This window comes from Mobula birostris, chromosome 13 (assembly GCF_030028105.1).
Source record: "Mobula birostris isolate sMobBir1 chromosome 13, sMobBir1.hap1, whole genome shotgun sequence".
Classification (NCBI taxonomy): domain Eukaryota; kingdom Metazoa; phylum Chordata; class Chondrichthyes; order Myliobatiformes; family Myliobatidae; genus Mobula; species Mobula birostris.
This window is the reverse complement of record NC_092382.1, coordinates 50938589-50948202: the sequence shown is the minus strand read 5'-3', so window position 1 is coordinate 50948202 and position 9614 is coordinate 50938589.

The window sequence follows — 9614 nt, the reverse complement described above, 5'->3', positions numbered from 1 at the left end:
TAAAATCCCACTGCCTGTTATTCGGTTTAGTTACTTTTTAAGGATAGAGAGAGATCGGTGACGGGACCCTGGCCCGTGCGACATTGCAGCTTAATCTGCCGCGGTGAAAGTTACTTTCTGCACGAACACCTTGGAGAGTGTTTGTGAATGGAGGCACCCATGTCATTTGAAGTAATCTGATTCGATAATAATTAACTCCTTAACTTGGTCAGCTGAGGGCTCCCTTCTCTCATTGTTCCCTTCCCGATCCCAACGGATTTTAAGCCAAGCCTCGCTCTAAACGCTGAATAATTGTGCAGCTTTAGAGACAGCACCTAACTCTGATGTTTGGACTGAACGGCGTTAAATGTGGTCCCGGGTAATCACAGTCTGACTACCGGGTGAGCGGCAATCTTCCTGCCCTTGTGTCCTCACCTATTACGGAGAGTTGCGTCTGAGCTGTTGCTCCTGAGGCCATTCGTCTATAAAATGTCCCTCGCTCATTACAGACTTAAAGGGCACGGTGAACCTCGGGAACGCTGAGCTGCGTAGTCTGGCTCACACTTACTCTCACCGGCCCGAGTCAAGCCCGACAGAGTGAGGAGAGGGGATTAGAACAAATGTAGCAACCGTAACCCGGAAAGCAAACAGGCTGTGTTAACTAATCCTCGCGGCCACAGGCAGTTTTTGTCTGGATTTCCTAGTGACATTCCCGCCTAGTTCTTACATTGCAAACAGTGCTGCGGAGTTTCTCTTTTTAACTGAACGAGTCCAGGCTGCAAATTTGGTCCAGCCTGGGTTCGTGAGGGTCTGAGGACCGCCCGGCGCGTAAAAATATCTAACCGAAGCAGGTCAAGTTTCAGCTCAAACATCGCTCACCTGTCTCGGTACAGGGAACTGCCTTTCTGCTGATATTAAAACAAACTGTTTTGACAATATACTCCCATTCAACTGGAATCAATTTGGTCAAAGATTGTCAGATCAGTGGAGTTTATTGACATTCGTTTAATAACATCAGCATTAAGAGATGTCAAAGTTGCTGGTGAACGCAACAGGCCAGGCAGCATCTCTAGGAAGAGGTACAGTCGACGTTTCAGGCCGAGACCCTTCGTCAGGACTAACTGAATGACTTAGTAAGAGATAGAAGGCGAATGTACCAAAAGCATTCTTTCCGACTCTATCTACCTGTGACACTACTTCAAATGAAGTGTGGACCCATAATCCCAAATCCATTTTTTTTTCTGTAATACTCCTCAGTCCCTAACTCTTACTTCTGAAACCTACCCTCGTTATTTCTACAGCAGAGCAACAGCTTCCACTTGCCTGCATTAAATTACATCTGCCATTTTCACCTCTGTTTTGTAGTTGTTCCAGATCCTGCTGCAAGCTTTGATAGTCTTCCCCGTTGTCACCTATCACGGTGTCATCGGCAGATTTTCTGGTCCAGTTAACCACATTATAGTCCAGATCATTCTAAAAGATGAGAAACAGCAGTGGCCCCAGCACAGACCCCGCGGTCCTCCACTAGCCACAGGTCTCCACTCAGAGAGGCACCATCTAGTAGCACTCACTGCCTTCCCCCGCGCCGGCCGCCAATTGCATTGCTGAAGTCCATACAGACATCGTCCACTGGCTTGTCTTCATCAACATTCCCAGTAAATTCCTCGTAACCTTGCCGGAAAACTCTCTAAGATTACCCAGTACAGAACGCCACATTGACTATCCCTAATCAGTCCTGCCCATTAAAATCTCACGTGTACGGTCCTTCCATTAATTCTCCCAATACTGATGTAAGCAGCAACGGCCTACAATTTCCTGGTTGCTTTCTGACCCTTTCATAAACAGCGGAAAAATAAAAAAAAAACTATCCACCAATCCTCCAGTACCTTACCTGTCACTCAGCATAATTTAAATATATATGCTGCGACACCACCAACTTCCGTACTTACATACTTCGCTGTCCGAGTTGTTTCCAATTCGGCTGAGAGACAGGATCCAACATTTCATGTTTCTTAATGACATAATACCCGTGTTCAAATTCTATTAATGAAAAAGCAGTTCTGAGTTTTATTTGAATGGACTGTATCTCCACGAGCTTCAACACTTGGCAATCTACTGGACTGGGCCTCACAAAACCCAACGAGATGTCAGTAGTGATGGACAAGGTTTTGTGTTTTAGGGTGTGGGAAAGCAGCAGGTCAGATGGAGCCCATTGTTGTTGAATGAAGTCACTCGCTTCTGTGGAAGAGTCAGAGCTGGTGAAGTGTTGAGGTGCGGAGGCAGATGTTGGAATGAGGCAGGAACTGAGGGAGGTCAGATGATATAATCCGAGCGTTATTTGGTATAGGACTGGAAACATGTTTATTTAGGACGTTGGTGACATTGCATTGCTTTTGGCACATTGGCCTTCTTGATTTTCTGGTTGACTGCCGATTACCAGTGGTGTTCCACAGGGTTGCGTGTTCGGGCCGCTTCTTTTTACGTTGTACATCAACGATTTGGATTATGGAATGGATGGCTTTGTGGCTAAGTTTTCTGATGCTATAAAGATAGGTGGAGTGGCCCGTAGTGCTGTGGAAACAAAGAGTTTGCAGAGAGACTTGGATAGATTGGGAGAATGGGCAAAGAGGTGGCAAATGAATTACAATGTTGGGAAGTGTATGGTTATGCACTTTGGCAGAATAAATAAACGGGCAGACCATTATTTAAATGGGGAGAAAAATCAAAGTTCTGAGTTGCAGAGTTGCAACAGGACTTGGGAATCCTCGTACAGGATACCCTTAAGGTTAACCTCCAGGTTGAGTCGCTGGTGAAGAAGGCGAATGCAATGTTAGCATTCATTTCTAGAAGAATAGAGTATAGGAGCAGGAATGTGACGTTGAGGCTCTATGATGCGCTGGTGAGACCTCACTTGGAGTACTTTGGGCAGTTTTGGGCTCCTTATTTAAGAAAAGATGTGCTGACTTTGGAGATGGTTCAGAGAAGATTCACAGGAATGATTCCAGGAATGAGAGGGTTAACAAATGAGGAACATTTGTCCGCTCTTGGACTGTATTCCTTGGAGTTTAGAAGAATGAGCGGGGACCTCAAAGAAACATTTCGAATGCATGGACAGAGTGGATGTGGCAAAATTGTTTCCCATGGTGGGGGAGTCTAGTATGAGATGGCATGAATTAAGGATTGAAGGGCGCCCATTCAGAACAGAGATGCGAAGAACTTTTTTTTTTTTTTTTTTTTTTAGCCAGAGGATGGTGAATCTGTGGAATTCGTTGCCCCATGCGGCAGTGGAGGACTAGTCATTGGATGTATTTAAGGCAGAGGTTGATAGGTATCTGAGTAGCCAGGGCATCAAAGGTTATGGTGAGAAGGCGGGGACTGGGACTAAATGGGAGAATGGATCAGCTCATGATAAAATGGCGGAGCGGACTCCATGGACCGAATGGTCAGCTTCTGCTCCTTTGTCTTATGGTGTTATGGTCTTAATTCAATATTTTGAGTACAGCAGACGGGAATTTTTTTGAAGTTGTTTTAGGCATTGCTCAAGGCGAATTTGGAGTATTATGTGCCGTTATGGTCACCTACCGACAAGAAAGAATAAAGGGAAAGAATACATAGAATTTTACAGTGAAGCTGCTGGTATGGAAGACATGAATTATAAGGAATTATTGGATAGTTTCGGAGTTTATTCCTTGGAAAGTAAAATATTGTGGGACGAATGTTAGATGTAGACAACAAAGATGCGGGGTAGAGTTGGGGTAAATGCAAGCAGACACTTTGCATTGAGTTTGTGTGGACATGCCATCAGAGATCATGGGTTAAGGGTGGAATGTGAAAAGTTTAAGAGGATTACGAGGGAACTCTTCTTCATTCAGAGGAATGTGAGAGTGTAAATGCTGCTGCCGGCACAAATGGTGCATGCGAGTTGGATGTGAAATTTTAAGATAATTTTGGATAGTGGTGCTATGGGTAACTATGGCCCGGGTGCAGGTGGATGGAAGTCTGCATTGCGAGGACTGTGCCGAAGGTCCTGCTTCCATTCTGTACTTTCCTTTGAATCGATAACTCCTTACTCATTGATTTACAATACCGACAACTGTCCAAAATAAAATAAGATCCAAAATAAATATCAGAAGTTCAATTGTTCACAGGTTAAATCTCCAAATATAGTCTGACAGCGTGCTTGTGTTTGGAAGTTGTTTCAAACTGCCCGCCCACTGCTCCCGCAAACTGTCTTTCGCCAATCTTTCGTACCTACAGTAATACACCAAATGCCGGACGAACTCAGCATCTCAGGCAAAGTCTATGGAATTGAAGAAGAATTCGACCTTTCGGGCCGACACTCTTCAGTGGAACTGCAAAGGAGGGAAGAAGAGGCCAGGTAATTGATTGATAAGGAAGGTTATTGAAGTCGTTTCAACCTGCCTACTGCATCTGCACACTCCCTTTTGCCGACCGCTCGTAACAATGGTAACACAAATCAATGCTTGAAGAACTCAGCCGGTTTGGCAAGATCTATGGAATTGAACAAGAATTCGACCTTTCGGGCCGACGCCCTTCAGAGAAATGAGAAATAAAGCAGGGAGAATCCAGACTATTGATTGATTAGGAAGATTTGAGTTGTTGTGTGAGATTCGGAGCTCAGTATCTCTGCATGATCAGCTACCTCGCCCTCACATACCTGAGAATAGGGAGAGGCCGTTCTGCTGAAATGGAGTGCAGTTTCACTCTTATTCAGGTGTGAACCATTTGTCTTTAATATTGCATTTAACCATTTCTGCTGCAGGGAAGAGAGACAGAAAATTTAAACTTATAAAGAAAATTAACAGGGGTCAGAGCCTGCACTTTATTTTAACTCAGACTCAAATCATCTGCAGTTGTTTAAAGAAATATTTCAACGATTATTTAAATAAATCAGCCCATTGCGTTCCTAACATTTCGCCAGCAATATTTTAAATCTTGTTGTGAGGTTGAAGTTCAGAGTGAGGGAGTGAGGGCGGAGGGAAAAGGAGTCAGAAGGAGAGAGAATGGGAGAGCAGGGAGCAGGGAAACGACAGGGTGTCTATGGAAGGTGGAGGAAGGGAAGCTCAAGATGAAAGTGCAGAGGGGAAAGTGCAGAGCTGGACTGAGATGAGAGAGGCAGAGGAAAAGAGAGATCGAGATGGCAGAGAGATAGGAAGTGCAGGAGACAGGCAGTGGATGATTGAGTGCACGGGAAAGTGAAATGGTTAGAGCGAGGGTTGTGGGAAAGTCTCACAAATCAGCCAGGGAGTTTAAGCCTGTGCTCCTGATATCAGCAGTGGGAAAGTGGGAAAGCACCGTATGTGTGAGTATTTTAATAGAGAGGACTGACTAGGATAGTCAGCATGGCTTTGTGTATTCTAGGCAATTTTTTCGTGCAGTCACGAGGTAAATTTCAAGGAGAGTTGATGAAGGTAATGCAGTGAATGAGGTTTTCATGGATTTTATCAACAGATTTTATGAAAATCCGGCATAACAGATTCATCAACAAAATCCATTAGCTTTTCATTCAAGATGAGGTAATACTTTAGGGTGGACATTGGCGTACTGGGACGAGGCAGAGAGTGGTGGCAGATTGTTGCCTTACTAAGTGGAGGCCTGTGACGAGAAGAGAGACGCACGTGTTGGTGCTGGATATGGAAGCAATCAAAAGACACTCATGTCGCTGGAACACAAACTTACATTCCGTCTGGTTAGCCTCCCACCTGATGGTGTGAGCATCGATATCTCAAAAATTCGGTAATGCCCCCGTTAACTGCAACATTCCTAATTTTCATTTCTCCTTTCTCTTCCTGCCTGCTTACCTGAAACCCCAACTGCTTGCATTGCCAGAAATCGGAAATAAAGCATAACTCGTGTGGAGAATCGAAGGAACGACAGATATGAAGATTTTTTAAATCTATTTATTTTCAGCTTAGAGAATGGTAAATCACTGTTACTAATTTTCCAGCCGGCTGTGCAGCTATGCTATTGGGTATAGTTATTAAAGCGAAGGTTAATATGTTTCTGATTAGTTAGGACATCAAAGGTTATAGGACGGAGGCACCCGGATGGAGTTGCTAGGAATAGTATATCAGCCACGATTGAATTTTGGAGCAGAATGGTCCGAATGGCCGAATTCTGCTCCAATTACAGGATGATGTGGAAAGTTTAAACACGATGCAGAATAGATTTACCGACATACCTCTCAGGTAAGACAATAAGTCTTATGAGGAAACGTTGAGGCATCTCTGTTTTTTTGTCGAATTAATGTTCTGAGCGTTATTTGAAAGGACAGTTTCACCCCCAATTTGCGCGGTTGGCAATAAATTCGACTGGGCCTCACAAATCCAATAAGATTTAAGTATTGATGGACACGTTGCGGGGGTTCAGGTTGGGGAGAAGCAACAGACCAGATGGAGTCCATTGCTGGAAATGAAGTCACCCACTTCTGCAGAAGAAGCAGAAATAGTGGAGGGCTGAGGCGGCGAGGGAGGTTTTGACATGAGGTAGCTATTGAGCGAGGTGAAAGGTACTATATATATTCTAAACGCTATTGGGTACACAAGTGGAAATAACTTTGCTGAATTATTCAGGACATTACTGAGAATGCATTGATTTGGGCACATTGGCTGTCATAAATTAATACTTTTGAGTACAAGAGATGGGAAACAAGTTGAGCTTGTTTGAGGCATTGTTCAGGCCGAATTCGGAGTATTGTGTGCAATTGTGGTCATCTACCTACAGGGAAGGCTACAGAGTAATAGTACAGAGGAAACTTAACTGGACGTTGTCTGGTATGGAAGACATGAGTTATAAGGTGAGATTGAATAGAATCGGACTTTATTCCTTAGAAATAAGAACACCAAGGAATATTTGTTAGAGGTACACACAAAGATGAGGGATAGTGATAGGGTAAATGCAAGTAGAGATTTTCAGTGAGTTTGGGTAAACTTACAATCAGAGGTCATGTCTTAAGGGTGCAGGTGAAAAGGATAGGAAAAGGAATGTTACCTCGCATCCGGAGTTTTTACGGTTAGCGGACAATTTCCCTCCACGCCCTTCTGACGTAGTGGGGAACCGCGTACGAGGCAATTGACAGTAGTGGTTTGCAATTGCCCTCTGCCGGGTGAGATTCCAAAGATATCACCAGCTCATAACCCGGCAAGGATGGAAAGCGTGCAGGGGAGCCGGCTGGATTCGAACTCGGGACCTTTCGACTAATGCCACTACGCCACCAGCCGAGTCAGAAAAGTTTAAGGGTATTACAAATGAACACTTCTTCATTCAGAGGATTATGACAGTGTAAAAAAATGCTTCTGTGGCAAGTGGTGCATGCGGGCTACATTTCAAACTTGAAGGGAATGTTGGATAGTGGGGGCCTCTGTACAGGTGGATGGGAGTTTGCAGATGAGAGCCATGGGTCGAAGGGCTTGTTTCCATACTGTACATTTCCATGACTCACTAACTCCTTAATAATTGATTCGTAACACACACAAACGGATGATTAAACTAAGATCCAATATAAATTTCAGAAGTTAGACTGTTCACAGCTTAGTTCTCCAAAAAATATTCTAACACCGTGGTTATGTTTTGATGCCGTTTCAAACTACTTACTGCTTCATTACTCCATTTCGCCAATCTTTTGTAACTATGGTAACGCAAAACAATGCCCGAGAAACTCAGGCAAAATCTGTGGAATGGATCAAGAATTCAACCTTTCGGGCCTCAGAGAAATTAGAAATCAAGCAGGAAGAGTCCAGATTATTGCTTGATTAGGAAGGTTTGGGTTCTTGCTCTGTGAGATTCGGAGATCAATGTCCCTGTCTAATCAGTTGCCTGACCCCACAGTTTCCTCATAATAGGGGCTGGCCTTTCTGCTGAAATGAAATGCAATTTCACTCTCATTCAGGTGTGAACGATATGACCTGAATATTGCATTTAACCAATTATTTTTAACCAATTCTGCTTCAGAAAAGAGTGATGGAAACTTTAACCGTATAAGGAAAACTACCAGGGTCAGAACTTGCACTTATTTTACACTCAGACTTCATTCAACGGCATTTGTTTAAAGAAATATTTTAAAAATTAATTTAAATTACTCAGCCCATTGCACTCCTAACCTTTTCCGACCAACATGTTTAATGCGGATGTAACGGTGACTTTAAGAGGGAGAGTGAGGGTAAGCGCTATAATGAGACGGAAGGAGAGTGAATGGGTGAGCAGGGAGAGGGAAAAGGGCAGGGTGTGTGTGAAAGTTGGAGAAAAGGAAGCTCAAGATGGAGAAAGAGGGTAGAGTGGCGAGCTGGACTGAGAGGAGAGAGGTAGCGAAAAAGAGCTTTACAGAGAGCAGAGAGGGGTAGTGTAAGAGAGAGGGAGTCGAAGGTAGAGTGCACGGGTTAGTGAGAGGGATAGAGCGAGGAATGTGGGAAAGGCTCAGAAATCATCTGTGGAACCACAGGTCCCTACTCGTGACATCAGTAGTAGTAAAGTTTGCAAGCACCGTATGTATCAGTATTTTAATAGACGGGACTGACTAGGGCGAGTCACGGCATTGTACATCCCACACTATGTTATAGAGTTTCCCGAGGAAGTAACGATTTTTTCCCCTAGGAAAGTCGACAAACGAACTGTATTGGATGATGGCTAAATTGACTTTATCAGGAGAATTTATCAAAGTCCCGCATCGGAGATTTGTCAGGAAAATCCGTGAGCTTTACTTTCAAGATGAGGTGTAACATTGGAGTGGACATTGGTGTAGGGGCACGAGACAGAGAGTGAAGGAAAATGGTTGCCTTTCTAATTGGAGGCCTGTGTCTAGTGGAAAGCTGCACATTTCTGTGCTGGATATTGAAGCAATGAGGCCACACTCACGTTGATGTAACAACAACTTACACTTCGTCTGGGTAGCTTCTGAACTAATGGTTTAGAGTCTACCCAGACGGAATACCTTGATATATCGGATATCTTGAACTTCCGGTACTGCCCCCTTCCATTTCACATTTCCGCATTCTCATTTCCCTCTCACTCTTTATCTGCCCACCTGCAAACCCAACTACTGGCAGTGCCAAAAATTGCAAATAATGTGTAACTCGTCTGGAGAATCGCAGATGGACAGAGCTGATTGTGATTTATTCATTTATTAATTGATTAATTAATTTATGATTATTATGATTATAGCCAGAGAGTGGTAAATCTCTTATCATTTATTTTCAGCCAACTGTGGAATCGAAGTTATTGGATTTAGTTTTGAAAGCGAAAGTTCGTATGTTCTTGATCAGTCAGGACTTCAAAGGTTACGGCAAGAAGGCAGCAGCATGGAATTACGAGGAATAGTAATTCAGCCATGATGGAACGGCGGGGCAGAGTGGCGGAAATGGCCTCATTCTGCTGCAATTATAGGAGTATTTGGAGCGTTTAAAGTTGACCCAGAATAGATTTTCCGAGATGCTATTCAGGTATGACAAAAAACCTTTTCAGAAAACGTTGATGGATCTCTGTTTTATGGATCTGGTAGGAAGGAGTATGACATATTGCTTGATAGAAGAGTGATAAGTGATAAGAGGTTTTGGGATATTGGACAGCTAGACATTGTCGAGGACGTAAGTGGCTAATACGAAGGGCATAACATTAAAAGA